At 43.3% G+C, this 26,635-nt stretch overlaps 1 protein-coding gene across 2 annotated transcripts in view; it reads left to right on the plus strand.

The window, feature by feature from the left end:
- Positions 1 to 756: 756 nt before the first annotated feature.
- The window catches only part of SCML4 (Scm polycomb group protein like 4), a 106,393-nt gene continuing 80,514 nt past the window's right edge, over positions 757 to 26,635 (plus strand). For both annotated transcript variants that reach the window (XM_032651077.1, XM_032651080.1), the window contains exon 1: positions 757 to 976. The gene's annotated coding sequence lies outside the window, so the exon portion shown is untranslated. The remainder of the gene's footprint in view (positions 977 to 26,635) is intronic.

A 26,635-nucleotide genomic window follows, 5' to 3' on the forward strand; every position in this document is an offset into this window, starting at 1 on the left:
GATTTGCCACAGAGAAGACAATAGGGCATGGAGGATGAATAGTAGCCCTTATCCCATGTGAGGACCATTCTGCCTCATGCAGGACCGACCATGTTTATGAGTGTAAACCATGTTTACGCTTCTGCACTTACAGATCTGGAGCCCAAGTCAGTGCCCTGTTTAAAAGAACTAACCATATGTGTTGTATGCAGCTGTAGACTCAGTACGTGTGAGCGTGGTGTGCTCACCTGTATAGGCACACTCCTCTGGCAAACACACAGTCTCTCCTGAACAACGATGTCATTAGAATAATTCTTTTTATTTTATTTGTTCAAAGTCAAGCATTCACTCCTTCAGATCACCAGTATCTTATAAGCCCGGTGCTGGCACACTGCTGCAGGACTGGGACAAAGAGATGATGTTACAGTCTGGTTTCTATGGCAACATAGGAGGGGTAATGAAAACCGAAATGTTGGAAACACCCGTTCTGACAATTGTGACATAATTCAGGTTATTACAAGGACGTAACTACCAAAGAAGCAAAAGTGTCATTACCTTGCAGCTCGTGTCAGCAAAAAGCTACACTGCACATTTCTGTTAGTTGGGCTGCTAAGAGGAAGGAAACACAACACACACACACACACACACACATACTTGCACGCCTCGTTTTCTGCATGTAAAATGTGTGTGTTCTTTAAAAGCCAGTGGTTGGCTGGTTTTCTGGACATGATGTGGTTGAAGCTGTCATCGTAATGGAAATTCATTGCTGTAGCTATGGTAAATCGAGTTTTCTGCCTGTGCTGAATGCATTAGTCTAATGAGATGTTTGCAGCCGGAGAGCAGGGCTGCTGGAGACTAACTGTGAGCTATTAACACACGGGTGGAAGATTAGCTTTTGCAATACTCGGTTTGCATGTACTGAAAGTCATCTGTCTTCTGAGTCAACATTCCCGGCCTGGTAAAGAACCTGATCAGGGCTCTGGTGAACGAGCTGTAGGTAAGGGAGATGCACAATCGGAGGGTGTGCCGTTGACATGGGATCCTTCTCTTTTCACTATAAGCATAACAGATTACCTGTTTCAGTTCTTCTGGATTGCATGCCTACATTTACGGCAATCCACGAGTGTCCTGCACTAAAACCGCTGAGGCAGGCAGGTAAACTTTAGTTCCTCCTACTCAAAATACAGTGTTTGATTTCTTGAACAGATCTCAGAGGGGAAGACATAGTATAGAATTATATAGTTTATCAATCTGGGGTACATATACTACTCTTTCACTCTGCATTTGAATATGTAGAAAGTTATTTTTTTTCCCAAATGTGCACTCAAATAATTGGTTAGTTTTTTTTTTTTTTTTTTGGCATGATGATTTCACTTTGCTTTGTTCTGTTTTTTAATTTAAAAAATTGTAGTATGTCTTGGGATAAATATATTTACCTAACATTTAATTTTTATAATCAGTATGTTGTGAACATGTAAGAGTGGTTTTTAAAATTGAATTTTGTTTTTTATATCTCAGATGGAATATTTTTTATGTCTTTGTACTAGTTTCTCCTAATTTACCAGGATAGATGAGAATACTATTTATTGCTAGTTGCTGGTATTGGTTCGTTTTGGGGATAAAAACCAGGTGACTGTGCAGTGTCAGAAGCAGTTTTCCCAAGTTCAAATACAGAGTCACCTCCTTCCCAGGTAGGGCTTTGTGTGACTTGAATCCAGGGGCGTGATTGCTTGCTGAGCAGGATAGGGCAGTGGATGAGGGTGAGGTGCGGGCTGCAGGTGGTCATAAGATTGATGGTTGAGGTGCTCAAAAGTTCTTTCCGTTACCTGTAATGGTGAAGGAGAGTGAAGGAGAGGAGGCGCTGGATTCTGTGATGATACTTGAGCGGGTCCGACAATCAGTAGCTTCCTGAGAAAGTGGCTTTTTGGTTGGTCTCAGAAATTATGGTATTTGAGAAAGTAATCCAATCACTTCAGAATCCAGATGTTTGTTGTATGCTGTGTTTTTCTTCCTTTTCAACCAGAGGAACCATTTTTGAAGAGTGAGAAACATAGTTGCTTTTTTTCCCTCAAGACTTAAAAAAAATATATATATATAAGATAGGATATTTGGAGTGAAAGCATAAAAATAACTATGAAGGAATTTATAGTGTGGAAAAGTGAACTACCTAGGAGCGCAATATTCATGTGCAGCATTTTTTTGTGTGTTGCTTGGTAGAACTAGCCCGAAAAAATGAAGCAGGTATTTGAGCAACAGCGCTCGGTGAAGATTACCTAGAAAAGCAGTAGTGAATCGTCTAAACTCAGATAAAATGTGAATGTAGCGCCTTCAGTTTTAGGGAAGTTGTCTGGTGGCTTCACAATCTACCTTTCAAACATATTTGTGACAGATATTTAAAAAAATATGAATGTGGTTTCTTTATCGTTGTGTGTGTGGAGAGGCTGTGTAATATTTTGGTAAATAATTTATGTCTGCTTGATTTGTGGAATTATAAGAAAAGTGAAAATTCCGCAAACACCCAGTTCTTTTATGTTTAACGTGTTGAAATTTCTTCCCTATGCCACTAAAATGACTTCTGTTTTGCTGCCAAGACCCACCCTCCCAAAACCATGACAACAGCAAGAATAAAAAAAACTGACAAGTAAATGAACAATAATAGAAAGAAAACAATAAGAGATACAAGAGTAAATTGCTTTGGGTCATTTATCTGCTTTTGGTTGTGTGTTTTTGAGGCAAGTGAAACCAGCAGAAGCAGTTTCACTTTCTAGTTCTTGGCTTCTGTGGGCTGGGGTCGCAGGTGCTCCTCCAACAGCAGGTAAGACAAGCAGACCAGCTGTTAGAACACAAGCCAGCCCCAGGTACTGTCTCTGCTGTAAAACTTTTATATTGAAAATTTGAGAGAATAATGACTTTTAAAATGTGAAATAACATTTGCTTATTATAAAATTCAAGCGATGCCCCAGAGTACAAAGATAGAATATTTAGAAAATTTTAAACTTTAAATGATGTGAAAAATCACAAGCAGAAACCTCTCATATTGTGGCAGCTTTTATGTATTTTTTAATCTAAATTTTGGATCTTAAATATTTAAACAAGTTTAAGGAAACATTGCTGAAGTGCCCTTAAATCAAAACAAGGAATGCTCAGAGAGAAATAATCTTTACGCACACGTGGGAAGTTATAGTTTAGAGTGTTTTGGAGGTCTGCAGTTCGGCGTGGCTGGCTGACACATCACACACATTCACTCGCTCCTGAAGACACTTTAGAGCGAACACGGGGTCCTGGCAGGCAGAGGTGGGGTGGAGGTCGGAACTGGCTCCCTGGGGCCCCGGGCAGGGCTCTGCGGGACGAGGTTCCTCCCGAGTCTGTACCCATGGAAGTCGCAGCGTCACACTGACGCCAGGTGGCCCGGCGTGCTTACCCCGATCAACACGTCCTGGAGAGAGCAGGAGGCGACACTGCCTGGGAGCTTGACAGCCCAAGCACCTCCAGTTTCTTTCCGTGAGGCTTTTCTTCCACGGAGCCTCTGCTTTTATTTGCAGATGGTGTGGAAGAGAAGGGAAAAGAGATGAGGAAAGACTCTTTTCCCATCAAATTAACAAAGGGCATAAAATTAGGTCTCACAGTTTGGAAATGAAGTTTGTGAAAGCAGTCCCTTTTGGTGTGAGCACATGTGATTCTTAATTTCGGTGGACAAATCTGACATTTCGAGGAGAGAGCTTTGTTTAAGTGTCTCCTGGACATCTTACTTCTTAATCCTGCAATCTCTCAAAAGACTAGTTTGAGATTTACATGTTTTTAATGTTTTTGCTGCCTTCAAATGCAGACAGGTGAGGAGAGGCGAGGGGGATAAAAAACAGCCCCTGGGACAAAAATCAAATGGTTTTATACTATATAATGTAACAGAAGCCACCACTGTGTCTAGTAAATTACTCTAAATTTTAATTGAGTCACAAAAGCCACACCATAAGCTTTAAAAATTACCCCTTTATCAATAAGGTGATAATTAACTTTCTCTGGAATTAGCAATTCTCTCAGCCCCGTGCAGTCTGCAGCCTAGTAAGTTCTCTGGAATCTTGCCAATTTTTAACAATTGGTCTTTTGGCAGACCTACTGGATTTTAATTCAAACATCTATTGCGACATTTTCCAATGTGCTTCAAAGACCATTAGGATCACTCAAATTGTAAAATTTCTGAGGTTGAATGAGTGACTCAGAGTGTTTGGATTGCATTTGCATCTGTCGCTTTCTCTTTCTTTATTTTCCTTTTCTACTTTTCCCCCCAAACCTCTGCATTTGCAGGAGCGCCACACGCTAGTCTCTGCTGTAAATCTCTGCTGTAAGTCGCTGTGGCGAATCCTGCATTCGTCGGTACGTTCAAACCAAGTTCGAGTGTTTGGCTGTGAGCCCACGAGGTTCTAAGTGTTTTTCATTGTTGCGCTCATCTAGGCTTCAGTTCTGGCAAGGGTTCGTTCCTTAATACGTCTTCAGACTCTCACCCTGGGGTTGTCAGATGCTGAGATTCAGACTGAGGCTCAAAGAAGAGGAGCTGCAGGCCATTTGAGACGTGCTCGGGGCTGTTTGCAGTTTGGCTTATTCTGACCTATGTGTATAAATGTCTGAGGAGGTAGAGGAGCTCTGGGCAGTTCAGAGCAGCCTGCTCCACAGCAAAACCCCCGTGCCCCACTCTCCAGGGCTGTTGGTCACTTGTGGGTGGCATTCAGGGGCAGCCTGAGGAGAGCCGCTGCTATTTGGCCACAGCAGCTGGAAGGCAAGTGGCGATGTGTGCAAATCACTCCTTCCAGGAGTCAGACCTCTCTCTCCACCCTCTGGGTTCTTCAAATGTTAGCGTTGGTGAGCTGTCGCTTCTCTCAGCTAATAATAGACCTGGAGACAAAACTTCCTGCTGGGTTAACCTGGCAGTTCTGACACAGTCAAGAACGTCTCTGCCTTCAGGAGTGGGGGATGGAGACGAACAGCCAGCAGGATTTCCGCATTCTGGAATAAATCAGCATTTTTCAATCTGAAGAGGCACTTTGCCACCACTGAGGAGATAAAACACCTCTTGCTTCTTGAAGTGATTACTTCGTGAACTATCACTGCTTCTTGCAGTGATTATTTGAGGACAGAAAGGAGTTTATTACCCAGTGGCAATCCTCACTTTGCATTAGGCTGAAAAGTCATTCCACTGAGTCTATGTGACACCTGGAGTAACAGGAGTATATTCCGAGATACACGTCGCGGGCTTCCCTGGGATTGCTCTTGTTACTGTTTGACCAGTTGTGATTTAGAGAGAATCTGGTGGCACCAAACTGTATAAACACCTCTTTACTCTCCTACAAACTCAGACACGTTCTCCCTAAATTTTTATTTGTGGGGAGGCAGGTGTGCATTCTTTTTCATCAGCTTCATTTATTGATCACATAAATGGAACTTGGTCCCAGTGTTGCTGCTTTTTAGGAAGGATTGCACACTCCTTTGAGCCCTTTGGGGAAGGGGCTGGACTGAGGAGTGGTGGTCTTACTGTCTCCAGAGGGCATTCAGTGCAGAAACAGAGGAGTGGAGTTGGCTGTTGTGAGAAAATTAATGCGCCAGGGAAAAATAGCGTCAATGCTGTGCTTTGAAAGGTGGTGACGTTGTCAGGTTAGCCCTGTGATGGTGACTCAACTTTTGTGAGCTGAATATTTGGTAACTAAAGACTTTGCCCTTTTTGTCTCTCTGTGCTGACCATTCTAGAGCAAAAGCCCCAGTTCTTTCAAAACACACACATATGGCTGAAATTCATTCTAAAGAAATATACAGCCTTTCATGAAGATGGGCACTAAACTTGGGAGCAAATGCTGATCTGGACAGAGCAAAGAATTACTCTGGTTAGGTCCTAGTCCAGCCCAGGGAAAATGGTACTGAACAAAGATAAAACCCAGAGGAGAGAGCCTATTCCATCCCTCTTCCAATGAGGACTTGGGCATCACCCTCCCTCCTATATCCCCTGGTGCAGTTCAGAAAGGATTCAGTAATAGCCAACAGTAGCACAAGGCTGTCAGCTCACAGAGCTTTATGGGTCGTTCGTTTTTTTTTTTGGAAGGAGAGATTTTCTATGTTCCCTTTCTCATTTGTCCACAAGTCATCCTGGGACATCATCATTCTGATGAGAAAACCAGGGTGGAACGCCAAGGAGTGTGTTTTTCTCTGGTGTCCGGAGGCAGGCCCTGAGCCCTCTCACCAGACTGATGTTAATGCTTAGAGCGGCCACGTGTGAGGGTCTGCCTTGAATGCAGTCTTTGAGCAGGCCTGGAACTGGCCTCAGGATTTGAATCCTGTTTTGACAGGGCCTTGGTAAAAGAAAAAAAGAAGAATTGAGGAGAAAAATCCAAGGTGAAAACCAACTTCGGGGCATTCACACTTTTTGTTTTGGAGCCAGGATTTGGAGGTTGTGTTACTTAATTCCTTTGGGCCTAGCCATTTCTAAACTATTACAAGCCAATAGGAATCATTCTCATTCTTTGTGGCCTTCCAGAAAAGAGGCTGACCTCTTTCCTTCACAGCCTTTAGGATTCAGTGCTCTCACTATTGGGAAATTATGCCAAGGCTTAATCAAACAATTAGCTTTTAAGATATGCTATTTACCTAAAGTGAATAACTCAGAAACATTGGGTGAGGCATTGGGTTTATTGATCAGGAAAGAACTTCACAGTGGGAATAGAGTTTTGTCATTTTTCAGTCCTGAGAAACCTGTGGTCACTGGTTTTATTCATACTGTTGCCCTTGTTGCCTATGCTAGGGGACTTTGCCATGAAATTTGGGAGTCAATCCAATAGCCATCAGTGCATTCCCACTTCTACTGAGAATCCCCCCTTACAGATGCCAAAAGATACTCAAGCATGTTTGATTATATCACCTTAAGACCTCATTTGCAAAGATGCTTCAAGTGGAAAGCTGTAGAAAGCTTTAAATTTTGGTGCACAAATTAAGCATAGAAACAATGAGAAGAAAAAAAAAAAACCAACTGGCTCTAACGCCTGAAATCACCACCTACAGTGTGAAAATATAGCCCTTGTATTGAGTGTTTGTAATGTAATTAATACTAAGTATCTAGCACAGTACAAATGTGTATTGTATTAATGAAACCAGGTGAATATAAACTGTCTCCAGGGAACTGAAGTCAGAAACTGAGGTTGGGATGCAATGGTGTGTGACGATGTGTGGAGGCCAAAGATATGTGATGCTATAATGGACTGGTCCTTTCTTTCTATTGCCCTCCTTTTAGTAAGAAGTCTTTTGGCATGAACCTAGTAAAGAATAAAGGACCTAAAAGTTCTCTGATAGCAGAGCAAAGAAAAAGCACATTCAGAAATGTTTGTCTTTTACACACGTTTCCCTGGAAGCAGCCCAAATCTGCTAGGGTCAAGTGTGGAGAAATTGAGTTCTTATTCGTTGGCTTGAGACCAGAGTAGGGTGGAATAAATGGGAAGTATAATCATTTAAAAAATCTATTTCTGTTAGGCCACTGCTTTTATGATTATATTTGGCATTTTCATGCCTGAGGAAAAAATATTTCCATGGGACCAAAGACTTAGGCAGTCTTTGTAGATTTCTAACAGTGGACAGTTACATGGCTTCCTGGGCAAAATTAAGCAGTCCCAGGCTGCCCTTTGGTTGAGATTTCATGTATTCTGCTTGTGTACTTGGTAGACTGATTATTAGTTTCCAGGGGGTTTTGTTTTTCATCCCTGAGAATACGGATTTGGGACAGGATAAGAACAATTTACACTGGGACCATGGATCCACTTAAGTCCCAGACCATTTTCTAGCCAGGTCACCCCTCTGTGGAAGCTGGAAGGTTAAAGTAATAACCTAAATAATGAGGTTAAGGGAAAAACATCTGACATTTGAAGGGAAGAGTTAAAAGTAAAAACCTCTACTCTGAGAAGTGATCTCTAAGTGATTCCCAGATTCTTTAACTGAATGGGTTTTTTTTTTTTTTTTTTTTTTTTTTTGCAGTACGCGGGCCTCTCACTGTTGTGGCCTCTCCCGTTGCGGAGCACAGGCTCCGGACGCGCAGGCTCAGCGGCCATGGCTCACGGGCCCAGCCGCTCCGCGGCACATGGGATCTTCCCGGACCGGGGCACGAACCCGTGTCCCCTGCATCGGCAGGCGGACTCTCAACCACTGCGCCACCAGGGAAGCCCAACTGAATGGGTTTTGAAGGCCTCCCTCCCAGGGCAGCCTCAATCTCTCCCCTAGTGTCTGCAAAGGATGCAGCCTACACCCTCAAGGGGCTGCCCCTTCCATTGTTGGAAGCTCCAATTGTTAGCAAGGGAATCTTTCCCCTAGAAGTTCCCTCGGCTTCTTCCCCCAGTAAATTCTTCCTCCTGTGAGGGTGTTCTTTTGTCCTCAGAGCTGCACATAATAAATCTGAATGGAGCAGCATGGATTTTGAGTGGCTACCAGTGTGACCCAGTTCAAGTATCGTGGCAACTCTGGGCCGCCCTGAACGTCCCCTCCTCCCAGGGATGGTATTCCTGTTAGTCCCCACTGCTGAGGCCCAGTGCCTTGACTATGGCAAGTGCTCAGTAAATATTTGTTGAATGAATGAATGAACGAGTAAATGAATAATGTCGGCATGGGCGGAAGCAGCATAGTGTTGTGGAAAGGGCATGCACACTCTTTGGTGTTACCCCTACTTTACTAGATCATAGGATATAATATTTCAGAAGTTGGGAAGATTACTTGGGATAATGTATATAAAGTTCAAAGGAGACAGTATATAGAAAAGAGCATTATAAACTGTAAAGTGCCATGTGAACAGCAATGTTACCAACGAGGGTTCTTAGCCTCCTTAATCAATGGAAATTGATCAGAGGCTAGACAAGAAATTCAGGCAAGGCTTTATTGGGGCCCCTGGTGCAGCAGGAGGGAGCAAGGACAAGTAACAGTTTCCCTGAGGGCAAGCCAGCTGGTTCCTTATATGGGGTGAGGGTAAGGGGTGTGTCCAGGGGTCAGGCTGGAGGGGTAGCTTAGGTGGTTTGCCCACCCCTTTGGTGGTGTTTTGTGCAGGGGGCATGCGCAGTACCCTGCTTTTGCTCCCAACACCTTTCTTTTGCTCCTGGCTCTTCAGAAGTGGCAGTTGGGTTTTTGGTCTTTTGGTCCATGATTTGCCCCAACTGCACATGCACACAGCTATTTTTAGTTCCTTATAGTTTCTTTGTATTTTGTTGCTTCAGGAAACATTTGTCCGGGTGCAAGCACTGCAGCAAAGGGTTCCAGGTCCCAGGTCCCAGCCTGTCTCAGTAATAAATTCATGTTTCCATTTATTGAGCACTGTATGCTCAGGGGTGCTGAGGGAAGCACTAATCATGCTTTATCTCATTTGTTGGATTGAATCCACATAGGAAGTCAATATGGGAGGGGCTATTTTTATCTCCATTATACAGATAAGGAAACTGAGGCTTAACTTGTGTGTCACATGGCCATGTGAAGTCTGCTGAGTCTTGCCTTAAGTTTTGAAAAGCTGATGAAGCATCCATGTCTTTTCACCTGTGAGGGCTGAAGAGAAAGAGTTCTTTCATGCCTCAACACCAGCTGCTCCTCCTTGGCCTGGCTGGGCTGCTCCTAGGTCCAGCAGGTTCCAGAAAGGAAATGATTCCTTAGTGTTTCCACCTGGAAAGGCATTTTTGATCCACACAAACTTCTTTTAAAGCAGTGGATTCTCAGGCCTGTCACACTCAACCCTCATTTTTATTACAAATATTTTTAATGCCCTGTTTACAATCCTGAAGTGAATTTCCCACCCACATCCACAATTTAAGAAAAATCAGCATGACGTCATACCTGAGATCCAAAGAGGAACGAAGGCAGCGTAATTTGTAATTACTTCCAGTGCAGGTGCCTGGCTCTGGAGGCCAGTGACGTGATCAGGTGCTTGGCATTTGCTACCTCCAGTGCAGCTAAAACAGGCGAGTGATACTGGAGACTTGGATAGCACAAGCTTGTGCTGCTGCCAGTGACGTGATTTTCCAAAATGGTAAACAACTCTTGGAATTCTGAACAAAATAGAGACAGTCTTTCCTTGGTTTATGTACTAATTGAATTCTTGGAAATATTATAGCTGAATAGAAATACATTATGTTTATACGCAAAACGAAGTTAGTTCTAGATTCAGAAAAACAAGGTCTTCACTTACGTGACTATATGGTGAGCAAGTGCTTCATTATGTGCGACAGCTGCGTGCACCCAGCGTCCCTCGTCTCTGCCCTCCAAGTACAGTAATGCTCACCCTGCCCCCTGCATTGGACCAGCGCGTTTCCAAAATGCCCCTCTGCAGGGGTGTGATCACCACACCTGTGGATCAGAGCATGCCAACTGCCATGAATTTCACTCTCTCCTCCCTCCCCAAACACCTGATTAATTATGGCTTAGAAAAAAGATGGTTCTGTTTTGCCAGCTCCCTACATGATTACTAAGCAGAGCCATCTCAAATATCATGGCAGGAATTTGGGGGTAACTTTGACATTCTGAGAAGATGCTCGCTAGCGAATTTCCTCCAAAAACTGCAGCTTTAAGCTAAGTGAGAAGGCTCTTTGTATCATGTCTCATTCTCCTTCAGTGTATGAATAGGCTTTATTATAAATACAGTATTTTAAAAATACCTTTGTAAAATCATCAGTCTTTTCTGGGTTTGCTTAAAAGCATTAACTCTTACTGACTAAAGTAAGGCTTATAACTAGGTATCCACAGGATAGCCCTGGAACATACCATTATTCCACTTTACAGACAACACTCCCCCACCCCCGAGATTCAGTGAGTTTAAACTCAAGGTCACCCGGCAAGTGGTATAACTGGTGTCAAAGCTAGGTGTGCCTGACTTCAAACTGATGCCTTTGCTCCCGTGTGACCTGGCTCCTGCCTTAGTTCTTAGATGATACACTTTTATCCATGATGTGGAAATCCCATGTCTGAGGACTTTCTCCTTCTTCAGTACATAAGAATGGGGTGAAGGAATAAAGATGGCACAGATTCTTTGACATTCCTACCCTGGTGTTGTGGAGTCTAATTCCCTCTCTTTGACTCTGGGCTGTCCTAAGTGACTTCCTTGGCTCATAGGATGTGGCGGAAGTCACGTTCCAGGACAGACAGGAGGAACCTCTGGGACTCTCCGAATGCTCGCCCTTGGAGCACTGAGCCGCCACGTAAGAAGTGTGACTGCCCCAGGGCTACCAGGCCACGAGAAGTCAAAGCTCTGTGGAGAGGCGCTGGAGGATGAGATACCAAGGGGAGAGAGGAATAGGCATGAAACACGGAGTCGCTAGACATGTGAGTGAAGATACCATCCTGGAAGTGGATCTTCCTGTCTCAGCCTCCCCAGCTGATGCCACAAGGATCAGAGACAAACTGCCCAGTTGAGCCTTTCCTGAATTCCTGACCCACAAAACGGTGAGACCTACATAATAAGCCAAAGCTTGGAGTAGTTTTAAGTGTAGCAACTGATAACTGAAGCACACAGTAGTGGCATTCTCTCTGTTGTATTGTGTATTGAGTATTACTTTTGATGCCTAAGAGGAAAGGATTTTCCACTTGAAAGGAGGGTAAAATTCACTATAAAATATAGTTGATCTCCATTTGCTAGGGACTGGAATGAGAGACAGAAGTTTTGTGCCATATACAGTTACCATCAGAAGTGTGTGTTTTCAGGGGAACTATTATTTTAATGTGTATTTTATTTTACAGTTAGCTTATATATTTATATTTTTAACAAAAATATTTGATTTAAATTTGTCAATATGACAAAGTTGCACTTTCAAATGCATTTATTTAAATAAGCTATTTAAAGATTTAGTAGGTATTAAGTAAATATGGTACAGGAGGTATATTATTAGGGTTCTCCAGAGAAACAGAACCAGTAGTATAGATAGACAGACAGATTAGAGATAGAGATCTATTATAAGATGTCGGCAGGGAATTCCCTGGTGGCCCAGTGGTTAGGACTTGGTGCTTTCACTGCCGAGGGCCCGGGTTCAATCCCTGGTTGGGGAACTAAGATTCTGCAAGCCATGCGGAGCGGCCAAAAAAAAAAAAAAAGGAATTGGCTCCCATGATTATGGAGGCTGAGAAGTTCCACGATCTGTGGTCAGCAATCTGGAGACCCAGGAGAGCCAATGGTGTAGTTCCAGTCTGAAAGCTGGAAGACTTGAGAACCAAGAAGAGTTGATGTTTCAGTTCAAGTCTGAGGGCAGGGATAAAATGATATCCCAGCTCAAAGGCCACCAGGCAGGAGGAGTTCCCTCTTACTCAGCCTTTATGTTCTATTCAGGCCTTCACCTGATTGGATGAGCCCCACCCACATTAGAGAGGGCAAATCTGCTTTACTCAGTCTACAGAGTCAAATGTTAATCTCATCCAAAAACATCCTCACAGATACACTTAGAATAGAGTTTGACCAAATATCTGGTTACCCCACGGTTCAGTCAAGTTGACACCTAAAATTAACCATCATAGGAGGTGTTCAGACATGACAAATATTGCGAAGGTTGTAGCTAAGGATCCAAAGTTTGCTAAGCACTCCACTGTGCCCTAGGCCATCCCTATCTCTGGTCTGAGGGTTTGGAACTGAAATCCTTGGTGATATTGCTTAGTTCACCCACAGAGACTGTGATCCTCTGAATCCTTCCCATAGTGTCTCCTGGAAGAGTTATTCTTTGGCTTTCAGAGCAGCTTTTAGAGAATGTCCCTGTTGGTGACTCTACTTCTGGGGAGGTTTGAGCCACCCTTCAGACTTCTGGCTGCCTTCCTGGGAGTGGCCGTTCCCTGCCTCTCCCAGCTGGCTGCCATGTTTGCTGTCAGTGCCTTGGGCTGCCCACAGTTCTGCAGCTGCCATTTGGGCTCCCTGCCAGCTCCTGTGTAGGATTGTATGTCACAGCAAGCTTGGTTCTCTGGTGAGAGAATGTCTGCCCCAGAAGTCAGGGTCACTGGACACCCTGTCTCAATATGTAATGTGAAGCCTGGCTCAGTGGTGACAAGGAGCTCAGATGTGATGTATACGATGTGACGTCATAGGAGCTATGATAGGCCCATGTCTCATGACCATGAAGGGAGCTGAACACTTTCATGTCCCCCTCTGGGCTGGGCTCGTTTGTATGATGCTATGTAGCACCATCAATTTCACTTACCCACTGTCCCCTCTCTGTGAATTTGTGTCTAAACGGCCCTTGGAAGTGGAATAAAAAGTCTTTAGGGCAGCATTTTTATCTCTTTGACCTCTTTGGCTTAGTGTCATAGCAGAACAGAAAGTCAGTGGTGGGCACTTCAGTGGGATTGAAGAAGACACATCTTTTTCTCCAGGAGGATGCCTTTTGACTGGGGGCATTCTGGGCAGCCCTCATTTACACACAGTGCTGCAAATCAGCAGAGCCTGTAATTGTCTTCACCCTACCTTCGATGTCTGAGAGAGGGATGGAACTTCCACTCCCTGAAGTGATGAGTTCTGGTCGGACTAGAGAAAGGAGTAGGGGGAGGTTGATTCAGAAGTAACATGAAGAACAACAAGAAGCAAACAATACACTAAGGAAAACAAGGAAGTTCACAAAAACAAGTTGTATTTATTTTGATTATATATCTATAGGATGAAAACAGCAGTGATCTCTTTCTGGTACTAAAGAAGAAAATATTCATAGTGCCTGTGTTAGTCTGCTTGGGCTGTCATAATAAAATACCAGAAACTGAGGGGTTTAAACAACAGAAATTTATTTTCTCACAGTTCTGGAGGCTAGAAGTCCAAGATCAAGGTGTTCGTGGTTTCACTTCTCCTGAAGCCTCTTTCCTTGGCTTGTAAATGGCTACCTTTTTGCTGTGTCCTCACACAGCCTTTCCTCTGTGCGTGAGTACCCCTGGTGTCTCTCCCTCTTCTTGTAAGGACATCAGTCCCATTGGATCAGGCTCCCACACTCATGACCTCATTTAATCTTAATTACCTCTTTAAAGGCCCTCTCCAAATATAATCACATTGGGGGTTAAGCCTTTAACATATGAATTTTGGGGGCGTACAGTTCAGTGCACAGCAGTTTTAAGATTTCAACTGACAGTTTTCATCTATTTCCTTGGAAACTGTCAATGCTAAATGTGCCTCTTGATGGTCTCTCATGACTTAGCAAACACCTACATTTCTTTGAATTTTAGGTCAGTCACATATCTGTCGAACCCACTCCAGATGGCCGGGGGATCTACCTCACAAAGGTTCCAACTCTCTCCTCAGGGCAGAGGAGGTGATCTGATGTCTCCAAATTCTTTTTAAATGTCAACTGGAGTCTCCCCCTCTCTCCTCTTCCCCCAGCGGTGCAAGTTCACTAAGTTCATGAAGTTGGTGGAACTCAGCAAGGAGGGTTGTACTGATAGCGCCTCAGAGTTTATGCTGTGGACGCAGCTCCCACTGTGCCTTCTACCTCTCCCAGTCGGACACAAGGCATCTTAGGATGTCTGAGGAGACATCCTAAGATGCTTTGTGCACCAGTTGGGTGGGGGAGTCTTGAGGATACAGATTCTATTCAAGTGAAAATAATTAATCTAAGTTTCATCCCTTTAACTAGATTTTCTTGAACTCTTCAATCTGGGAGTCCCCTCTTATTCTTGAGAGATTAACCTGTTGAAAATGAATAATAATTATTGTGACCTGAATTTTGACACTGATGTTGGGATGCATGTGCACTGATCAACAAGCTTCGTTGCCAGGAGACTGATGTGCCCTTGCTGCAGGGTCTATGACAGTAGCGGGGTTAGGATGGAGAGCTTGCATTCCTGAATCCCAGGCCAGAGCCACTGTCAACGTTAACCTGTAAAGTTTTCCTAGAATCCCTGATTTGAGGATGGGCAATATGTGATGGTTGTGCATGAAGAAGTTTGAAAATACATTGCTATAACATATAACTCAAGCACTCTCCTCACTCGTATTTGGTGGTGTGAATTGGCTTTGACTGGCCTGTCATGGTTTCGGTTGGTGTCCAGGCATTGAGGGAAAGCGCTGGGATAGCTGCCTTACTTGGGGGCTTTTGGGGTGACTTTATCTATCTGCATACCACTTGATGCCCCTGACTGAAGATTTCCGGTGGCTCTTGGCTCCGATGTGGCAGGCAGTGTGAAGAGGGCTATGGTGAGGGGAGTGAGAATGAGCGCCCTTGTGTTTGAGCTCCTCAGCTGATAGTGGTAGCATCAGGATTGTTGTGTGAGCCTCCAGGACAGAGGCCGTGCTTGAAGTGGCTAGTGCCTTATCGGCCCAGGAATGGCCTCTCTGTTAGCCGCCCCTTCCCTGGACCACGAGAGCAGCGGGCCTGGCGTGGAGCTGCTCCCTGTGTTTTCCGGAGGGATCAAAGGAGATGTATGGACAGAAAGGGGGATGGGTGGTTACATGAGGGGGTTATGCACCCAAAGACTTGCTTGGCTAGCTTCCCAGCTTCCAGGTTGGAATTTCAACTGTCTTAATGGACATCTCCACCTACATGTTCCACAGGTACCCTAAACTCAACATTTCCAAAACTGGACTCATTATTTGCTCCCTTCCCCACATCCTCTCCTTCTCCTTTATTCTGACTTCATGAAAGCGATCACTGCTTCCTCAGCTACCCAAGATAACAGTTTTAGAATCCCTAACTCTCCTCACCCCATGCCTTCCAACTAGAAACCAAGTTCTAATTGATGCTACTTCCAAAAGAGTTCCTGCACTTTCAGGTTCTCCCTCCACCCTCCATTGCCCTTGCTCAGGCTCTCACTGTCACCCTTCTCCTGGACCATGGGCTTCAGCCCTGCCCCTCTCCCTAGTTCCTCCTCCCGTCACTCACTTCGTGCATTGCAGCAAGGTTACCTTTGTAACACATGGATCCACTCTAGTCACTCAGCTGCTTAAACATCTCACATAGACTCCACTGCTTACATCAATAGGTGCCAAATGTTTGGACTGTGTTCTCCATCACAAATAATTCCTTGAGCGCACATTTCCAGTATATGTGTAGTCATAGATTATATACATACACTTGTATTAATGCAGTATACATATTGTAAAACATATGCAAAAATAGAAATGAAAAAGGCCATATGAGCCTTTTGCCCTTTCCCATACATTCTCAAAGCCTCTGTGTTTTTTCACTTTCTCTTCCCATGTCTTCCCTCACTTCTCCATGTGATGAAATTCTGTGTCTTTTAAGACATTGCTCACATATCACTCCCCTGACCCTGCTTCTCCACACATATTCTCCACACAGACTTTATATATAGTATTTAGATCCTTAACCGTCTCCTGCTGCGCGACTTGAGAATATTTTTCTGGTGGGCAAGGAGGAAGAAGGAAGGTATCGGGATAAACGTCCTTGTTGTGGCCAAGAACAAAATTGTAGTAGTGACATGTCTTTCCTTCCTTGTCAAACATCCCGAAGAGGTTTTTGTTTTTGTTTTTGTTTTCTTTTTTCCTCATCCAACTTCTCTATTACTCTGGGTAAAATACGTCTCCCACAGATGAGTGCGGAAGCAGGCAGCCAGACAGACAAAACAGGAGGGAGTAATTGAGGGAGATGTGCAAAAGTAAACTGAATTCCGAATATCAAGCAATTGGGCTGGAGTGATTTGGAACAACGTGGTGGGTGATGTTTGTGTTTGTTTTCCCCTCACACTGTAATTAATTCATGGAAGTGCTGTAGGTTGTTAAATTTTAGTAAACAGATAACAGAACTGTTTTTTGAAATAAAAACAATGGCAACAACCTAGTCATCTTACAGTTTCATGAATGCAAGACAATTACAGTTTGCGAGAACTTCCCCCTCCAGTGCAGTAACACCGGCAGGGCAGGGCGGCTTGTCTTTGGCAGGGAGTTGCTGTGAGCACAAATTGCAAAGTTGATGTGTGTTCAGGGAAATGGCCAAAATGGCCAAGCACTTTCCCCATCTAGCCAAGGAGAGTGCTTAACTCACTTTTCAGATCGTCCAACCAGTGTCCAACAGGGAATTGTGCTAATAAATATGACAATAACATTGTAATGGGACAAGAAAGGCTGACACAGCGTTTAGTTAGTGTTCAGCATTAGCAGGGAGTTTTGCAACCCCTGGGCAATGAAGCAGGAGCATATTGGTTGACTGTAGGCATTTTAATTAGGGGTCTTGGGAATATTTCTGTGCTGTGGCAGCTGAGTGAGACCTGGCCCCACGAAGTTCACCCAAGGTGAGCTTTCCTCCTTGCCCTCAGCAGCCATTAAAAGGTTTTACCCGAAGCAGGGGTCTGGAGAAAGGAAGGAAAAAGTTTCTAAGAAGAGGAGGACTCCTGGTGGGCTGGGGTCCAACACCAATTAGCTACTCGGCTGTCAGCACCCAGAGCCCTTGTTTTAACCAAGTAGTGGCAAAGATTGACATAAATGGCTCGACCCCATGATGGGTCCCAAAGCATTTTTAAAAGGTTCTTTTGAGTCTTGCTACCTTTTCATAATTTGGCATAAACAGTACAAGAATACAGACATCATAAATCAAAAGCTGTTAGTGCACATGGCCCCTGAAATTTATGGGTATTAAGTAGAAAAAGCTTAGGAACATTTCACCAAATAATTTTCCAATCCCCTAAGACTCATTTAAATTTCCCTCCTCTCCCTCCCCTGTTGCTGATGTACGTTCTCTGGCTGCCAGCGATTTATCGATTATCACACAGGAGCACCTGAGCCCTAAGCCAGGGGAAGCCAGTTCTTTGCCATCAGACAGGCTGGAGGATTCTTGCAGGGCGGAGCTCAAGGCTTCGTCCAGCTACCAGCACCACATGGGCAAAGAGCCAGGAACCAAGAGAAAGATATGGCAGCTGCCCTCAGGTCAGAGATTTGGCCTTGGAGATGGCTGAATCAGAGATGAGAAGAGGCAGTGGCAGGGCTGGGATTCAAACCCTGGGCTGCTCGGACATCAATGCTGCATCACAGAGCCTTGAGTGCGAGGCAGCAGCTGTCCTCAGAGTTTGCCCTAAGTGAGGAGAAGACATAATTGTGTGTGCGTGCACGCACGTGCGCACACGCACACACACAGAGTAGATAATCTCCGACCTAAGGGAGCAGGGGATTGAGGTGCAGACCTGAATGGCCCTCTAAGAGAAAGAACAAGAACTGGAGGAAGACAGGGAGGCTTCCTGGAGGAGGTGGTCCTTGAAGGGCAGGAGACCCACTTCTGGTGCTAGTGGACCTGACTTTGTCTATCTGCATGGCCAGAGTAAGTTACTCCATGTGTCTCACCCATCAGAGGGGCTCAATAATTATTTGACAAGTTCACTGATTACAAACAAACGTAACATCACTAATTGGTTTCTACTTCTCCACTAGCAGTGAGACCCAGTAACCACCATCCAGGGCACAGCTGGGTGGGTCTGCTCCTTAATATGGACCTCTGGTGGGCCCGTTGCTCTACAGACATGAACATCTATATCACAGGTAGCTATGGGGAGCAAATGAGGTAAGATGGGTATAACACTTAGCATATTGCCTGGCCACGGGGAGTGTGCAATGAATTGAAGCTGATATGATACTGTGATTTAGCACATGGATTGTCAGCTGAGCCCCTGTTCACTGTCTATTAGGACAAAATCTCTTTTTGATTGTTTGTCCTTCTGAGTTGACAAGGGGCCCTCTAAGCTGAAAGCTGCCCGGGAGAAGTAGAGAAGGTGGTAGGCATAGGACTCTCTGTGGTATCACCTGGCCCCGTGATAAATCTTATTTTGTTCAATGAGGAAGGAAAAGAAAAGGAATGTCTCCTTAGACATTCTTCTGAGGCTGACAGAAATCTATAGATCAAGAACTCATAACCGTGGCCTTCTCCACGTGAATCCCTGGGTTCTCATTTTCTCTGATCCCCTGCCAATCCTGGTTCTCCTCGGAGATAACGTCTGTCCATTTCAATGCCATTGTTCTTATTATAATTAGGAATATCATATTTCAGAACCAGGCTGATTTCTCATCAGGTCTGATTGCGAATATTATAGCTACCATGTGCTCTTAGATCTGAGGGCCTATAAAAGAGCTCGCCACATATGTGAAACCTTACATCACTCATTCCCAGGCACTTAGAGGCCAGCTGTAAGAGGAATTCCCACAAAGCGCCATGGGTCCTCACTGTTGGACAGGGTAGGGAGTCTTGCCAAGAAAATGCCCTTGGAACCATCTGGAAGGATGACTTTGAGTGTGCTGGACAGAGAAGGGAGGTGGGAAGGGATTCCAGCAGGCTGAACAGTATGTGCAAGACAGTCTGTCTGTGGATTAGGGGGAGCCTGTCCTGGGTCTGGAATGGAGAGAGGCAAGATGAGAAAGGCAGGCTGAAGGTGTGAGTCTCACCATGATCCTCTAGAAACATAAAGAATTAGTCTTCCGTATGGAGGGGAAAGTGGACTTCCCCATGTAAATCCAGACATAGAACTAGGGCCGGGGAGAGAAGTTTCTGGGAGGCAAGGTTGAGCTCAAGATTAGGAAGAATTTGCAATCAGTCATGTCCAGCAGTGGAGCAGGCTTCGTCCTGCTTGCTTGCACGCCTCCCATGTGTGCCAGCAAGAGCCAGGGCATGTGAGGGCAGCAGGTACGGGGGTGTGGTTCGTCTGGCAAACATAGAAGGCATTCGTGAATGGGATGAGGGGGAGAGATGAACTTGAACCCCACCCCACTCAGATGACCGGTACTGGTCTCACGCCTCAGGCCGGGATGAGAGCAGGGCCTCTTCCCAGGTAAGGGCCGCGTATCCAGCTTGGCTCTGGGCTGCCTCGACGACCCCAGTTTTTTCACACTTTTTCCTTTCAAGGGCTGCAGAAAAATTGGGACAACTGGATAATATCCTCTGCTAGCAGGAGGCATTTGGAGGGCTAGCCAATTCTTAAAATTAAAGGTTGTATGTGTCTGTGTGTGTGCACACACATATACATAGGTATAAAATACTGCGTTTGGATTCCAATAGTAAGTCTACTTGGATGCTTAAACAACATATTGCAATTTGAATCTGGCCCCCATTTTCTCTGTCTCCTCTGGACTCCCCTCTGGGTGTCCTGCATCTGTAAGGCTGAAATGAAACTTGAGAAGCAAAGCCCTGGACCCCATCTTGCCTTCTCAGGGGACCTGATCTCAAGCAATGGTGGGCAGTCTGCCAGGACTTAACTTTGTAGCAGGCTGTTGAGGGTTATTTACTTATTTTAAATTATTTTTTCAAGATATACAAGTTGAACACACGCATGTTGATGTTTAAAATGAAAATTAGTAAATTGGTACAGAATTCACATAGCTGTGCTCTCCACAGCAGCCAGAGCGAGTCACATTATTTCTCTGGCTTGGAAACATCTGGTGGTTCTGCATCTCAGAGAAAAAACCAACACTCATAAGTGGCCTACGGGGTACTACAGTCTCTGGTCCCTTATTCTCTCTCTCACCTCATCTCCCATCCCTCCCCTCAGACAGTCTACGCCCAATATCCTGGCCTCCATACTGTCTTGGAACACCCAAGTACATACCCACCACAGGGCTTGGAACTTGCTGTTTTCTCTGCTTGGAACCCTCTTCATTCACATATCCCCATGGCTCATTCTCCAAGTTCCCTGAGGTCTCTGCTCAAGTATCCCTTGATGAGAGAGGCCTTCCCAGGCCATCAATATAAAAAAGCACCCTCATTGCCATCAGGCTTTATCCCCCTTAGCCTAATTTATTGTTATAGCATTTATCATCACTTAGCTTATAACATATTTGTTTATTTGTTTGTTTATTGCCTGTCTCTCCCCATTAGAATATAAGTTCCATGAGAGCAGTGACTTTGTTGTTGTTCATACTATATCCTTAGTGCCCAGAACACTGGCATATAGTAGGTGCTCAATAAACAGTTGCTGACTAAATGAATGAATTAACAAAGATCATAGTAAAAAGTAAAAATGTCTCTCTTTACCCACTTATGTGCTCACTCTCATTCCACACTTCTCAGTCTTTAGCCTTGTAATAGCATATACTTCTGGAAACTGTCTTTGCATGTGCAAGAATACCTAGAGGCTTCTACTTCCAGTTAGGATGTAAAAAAATGTGAAATATTTTTGGACATGGGAAGCAACAAGAAAAACTTAGAAAAATAAAACCCATACTTTTCAATGGGACTAGCAAAAAATGATAGATACAAAGAAACCTTGATGAACTATATTCCAGAGAGAAATGAGCCCTTCCTAGGTGTAGCAGAGAACTCTAGCTTCCATACCTAGGGAGTGAGCAGGTATAGGTAGATGTAGGAATGGGGAGTTTCCTCAAGGAGATGCCCTCTGAGCCATCTGGAAGGATGACTTTGAGTGCACCATGCCAGGAAGGGAGGTGGGGAAACATCAAAAACCAAAATATACTTAATGATAAATTTAACAAAATGTGTGAATGGTATCTACACCAAAAACTACAAAAACATTTCTGAGAAAAACCAAAGAAGTCATAAATAAATGGAGAGGTATACTACGTGTAAGGATTGTAAGACTCCATACTGGTAAAATTTCAATTCTTCCCAAATTGATTTATAGTTTCAATGCAATCCCATTCAAAATGCCAGTAGGTTTTTTGTTTTTTGTACTTATGTGGAAATTCAAATGTAAGTTATGAAATAATCTTGAAAAAGGAAATTGAAGTTGGAGCACTTAACATTACCTGATTTTTAAGACTTACTATAAAGTTATAGTAAGCAAAAGAGTTTGGCATTGGCATAAGGATAGACAGATATGTCAGTGACAAAGAATAAATAGCCCAAGAAATACACTCAAATTCATACGGTTAATTGATTTTTGACAAAGGCACCAAAGCAATTCAATGGAGAGAGAAAAGCCTTTTCAACAAATTGTGTTGGGGATGACTTGCTAACTATGTGTGGGAATGAATGAATCCTGAACATTATCCCACACCAAACACAATAGTTAATTTGAGATGAATCATAGACCTTAAACTGTAATAAGTAAAATCACAAAACTTCTAAATTAGAAGAAAACAGGAGAATATTTTCATGATCTTGGGGTGGGAAAACTTTCCTTGGAGAGGGCACAAAACCCACTAATCAATAAGATGTTGCTATACTGGACTTCACAGAAAAAAAAAAACCAACCCAAACTTCTGTTCATTAAAAGACACTATTCAGAGGGAGGCAAGCCGCAGACAGGGAGAGAAGTTTTGTAGTACAGATATTTGACAAAGGACTTGTATCCAAAATATATAAAGAACTCCTACAGCTCAATAATTTAAAAGGCAAACAACCCAATAAATATTTGGGCAAGAGACTTGAACAGGTACATTAAATAGAGGATACGTGAATGGCCAATACACACATAAAAAATGTGCTCAACGTCTCTACTCATCTAGGAAATACAAATTAAATTCTCACACTAGAATGGCTAAAATGAAACACTGACAGCACTGATATTGGTGAGGATATGGATAAGCTGGGCTCTTTCACACTGCTGGTGGAGTGAAGACGGTGCAACCATTGGGAAATTGTCGCGCAGTTCCTTGTAAAGTTCAACATAAACCTACCCCATGACCCAGAGATTCCACTCCTAGGTATTTACCTTAGAAAATGAAAACATATGTCCACAAAGGACTTGTACATGAATGTTTCCAGCAGATCTGTTCAAATACCTTGAAAACAGAAACAATCTAAATGTCTATCAACAGGTGAATAGATTAACAGGTTGTGGTATATTCATATAACAGGATACTATTCAGCACTAAAAAGAAATGAATTATTGATATGTGCCAAAATATGTTTATGAACTAAAGAAGCCAGATACAAAAGAATGAGTACTGTATAATTCCATTTAAATGAAACTCAAGAACAGACAAAACTAATCTATGGTGATAGAAATCAGAATAGTGGTTGGCTTTGGAAGAGTAAGGTTGACTGGAAAGAGACATAAAGGAATGTTCTGAGGTGAAGAAAATGCTCTAAATTTTGACTGGGATATGAATTACATTGGTGTATTCATTTGTCAAAACTCATTAAACTGTAAGACCTGTGCATTTCACTGTATGTAATTGTGTATCAACTAAAACAAATATTTTTATCTGGAAAATGTAAATTTAAGTGGAAAACTTTACTTGCACAAATTAGCTTGAAGGTAAAGAAAATTATGGTTAAATTACAAGAAGGGCTATCAGATTTTCTTCATCTTCCTAGGGGATGTAGGAAGAAAAATGCCTTAAATTATAGCAAAAGACTTCTATAGAAATTCATATTCTAGTTAACATACCACCACAGATGGTAAGATAAAGACAGTATTTCCCCCAAATGAAAGGTCGATGCATACTACTTGTACTGGCCTGGATAGTGTCCTCCCAAATTTCACATCCATCCAGAATCTTGGAATGTGATATCATTTGGAAATAGGATCTTTGTAGATGAAATTGGTTAAGATGATGTCTAACTGGATTAGGATGGGCTGTAAATCCAATGACTAGTGTCATTACAACAAGGCCATGTGGAGGTACAGAGACACACAGAGAGGGATGAAGGCCACGTGACCATGGAGAAAAAGACTGAAGTGATGTACTTGCTGGCCAAGGAATGCTAAATATTGCTGGTGACCACCAGAAGCCGGGAGAGAGCCATGTAACAGACTCTCAGATTCTCCCTCAGGACCCTAAGAAGGGACTAAACCATGCTTGGCACCTTGATTTCAGATTTCTGGCCTCCTGAACTGTGAGAGGGTAAATTTCTGTTGTTCTAAGCCACCAAGTTTGTGGTAATTAATTATGACAGCACTAGGAAACTAATTCACTACTCAACTAGGTTATCAAAGAACAAAGTTTAAGTATTGGAACATTTGTTTGGTACACTCAAGTAGATTTTAATCAATAAAGTAAACAAAATGTGCTCTGAAAAGTGTATATACACCTTTTCTTGTATAAAACAAATGAGATAAGTGTACGTGCTAACATACTGTTTGGCTACTTCTTATTGTTGTTTTCTAACGGAACAGTAAATCCTGGAGACATTTCCCTGTTGGTACACAGAGAGATGCCTGAATGTGCCCCTCTGGGCTGTTCTGGGGCCAGGGAATTAGTCTTTCTAAAGACTGCACCATGTTCCAGGATATGGATTTCCCATGATTTATTTTGCCAGCCCAGCTCAGTTAGATGACGGTTTATTAAATGCCTCATCCTGAGTGCTTCTATTTAAATCTGTTCAATTCAATCCAGCGTAGTGCAAACCACCTCAGTAAGCATCTATGGAGAGCACCTTCCTTGTGCCAGCAACTCTGCTGTGATCACATCTTTGGTTTCATCTTAATTGACTACCTCTGCCCCTCAGGTCTCATAGCAAACAAAGATTCTTCTTGAAAGTCTATTATGAAATATAATATGAGACTGATAATAAGACCAGAGTAAAAGAGTCTGATGTTTGGAATGGGTACAATATTTTTCTTTTCCTATACTGACCTTGTTTTAATTGGCTCTAGTGTCCTTACTTAACTGGGCTTCTTAGAATTTGGGATTTGCCCCAGATAGAGAGGTGCAACTCAGCCTATAAAGAAGTGACAGAAGCGATGAAAGCAGAAAGAATGTGAGTCCACCTGAGTCACAGTGAGACAGATGCCCGCCCAGAAGCAGTGAGGAGGAAGCCAATGTCCTGTCCTGTTCAGCTTGTGTTAAGTATTTTTTTGTCTGGTATGATTCCCAGTTATTGATTCTGTGTTTCACGTGCATGCAGGGGCTTCCTGCCCCATAGAATAAATACCCACTGGCAGCAATACATAGTATCTCACTCAGTTCTTCTTGCTGCTGATGTAAGGAAGCATATTAATTACTGCTTTCCCACTTTTGAGTTAGACTGAGTCTTAGATTATGAGAATTCTGAGTAACCAATGTTTCCGTTAATAATTTAATTTAAATTCTTGACACAGTGTGGGAGTGGAGATGGGGATCATTGGGGGTCATTTTGGAGGCTGCCTATTATATTCTGGTCCTGACTCATTGTGCCACATGGAATAATCAATCTCTTCTCCAAGCTAAGGGTCCTCAGTTATTTCACCTGTTCCACAGAGGAAAGTTTCCATATGCCATTTTCCCCTCCTTTTGGATATAATATCTCCTTTAATTTTTGCCCCCAGAAACAAATGTAAAACTCTAGATGTTCTGCAGACAATGAGGTTGTTTCCTTTGATCTGGACACTATACATAATCTATAATCTTGTGAGCTTTTTAATAAAATAGCCCACACCATAGTCTAAAAAAGACTTGTCGTTAACTAGAATTCCTAGATCTTTTTCACACAGGAAGCCTTCCTGTCAAGTCTCTCCTGTACATCTGTGAAGGAGGATTTTAAGTATTTTGTCTTTTAAAATTTCTATTTGATTGATTTGGTTTACCGGGTTAAATTTTTTTTTAATCTTAATTCTGTAACCTGTAGCATTAGCTGTCCCTCCCAGACTTGTGTTATACACTTATATTTGATAGGCCTGCTTTCCAAATCTTCATCCACGTCATCAGGGAGAATATAACTTACACTAGAGACCTGTGGCATGCCACTAGGGACAGCCTGCAGATCGGTGTTGTCATTAGTTATGCAACTTAGAACCTAGGTGGCGTCTCATTAGTTACAATTCTACCCAGAAGTATTATCCTTCTACTCACATGTACTATGTTGATCCATGAAATAATCTTGGGAAATTTTGCCAAATACTTTGTGGTAATAAAGACAGCCCGTGGTTATAGCATTCCTGATTTCCAACCTAATCCCTACTTCCCCACCCACCCCCTCGCCCCACCAGTAAATCTAGTTAGGTTAACCCTTAAACTTTAAGGGAATGTGCTCTTAGCGAGCCAATGTGCCAATATTAGTGATGACCACATTCTTTTATAAGAGTTTACCAATTTGTTTAAATATCAGTTCTGTAATGGCTTATTCACATCCAGAATTCAACCTGTTTCGAAAATTGGGATAAAATATGCCCCTCTGCTCTTCTAGTACTTCTGCACTTTCCATGATTTCTCAGAAATTTCCAGCAGCAGCTCTGAGACCCTATGTGTAAACTCCTGCTGCCCTGGAGGAAGGGTTTGTCTGAGTCTGGAGAGACTGAGCTCACTGAAGTGATGAACAGTTACCAATTTTTCTGTCCCGTCCCAGGGCAGCCGACCTCTTTCTCACCCTGTGTTCTGCTGCCTCCACTTTGAGATCCTTCCCCTTCCCATACTAAACAGGAACAAATAGTCCCCGAGCCTTTTGGCAGCTCACTGTCACCTGCGAACTCTCCAGTCTATTTTAAGCAGTAGGCTAATTCCATCCTTGTTCTTCTTGCTTTGAAAAATAAAAGCTAACCCAATGGCACATCCCTGTATTCTTTAGTGCTTTTTGTCACTCTCAGCTCCTTCTGTGCTTTGACCTCTGCTGAGACTTTTCTGCCTGCCTCTTGCAGTAAGTTTGCAAGGTTCGTCCCAGACCAGGCAAGCCTGCCGCTGCAGAAACTTTTCTGCTTGCGTGCTTGTCCTGATGCCCCTTTGTATCTCCAGGGCCTGGCACACGTGCCTTGCACCTAGTAAGTGGTAAGTGTTCAATAAATATTCATATAGGTATAGATTTTCAAAAGGTAAATGTTGAAAGCTAATTAAGAATTGATTTAACTGCTGTTGCATAGCCTCAGGAGACCTCTGAGAAAGGGAGAAGATGTAGAAAATTAT

This window comes from Phocoena sinus, chromosome 12 (genome assembly GCF_008692025.1).
Source record: "Phocoena sinus isolate mPhoSin1 chromosome 12, mPhoSin1.pri, whole genome shotgun sequence".
Classification (NCBI taxonomy): domain Eukaryota; kingdom Metazoa; phylum Chordata; class Mammalia; order Artiodactyla; family Phocoenidae; genus Phocoena; species Phocoena sinus.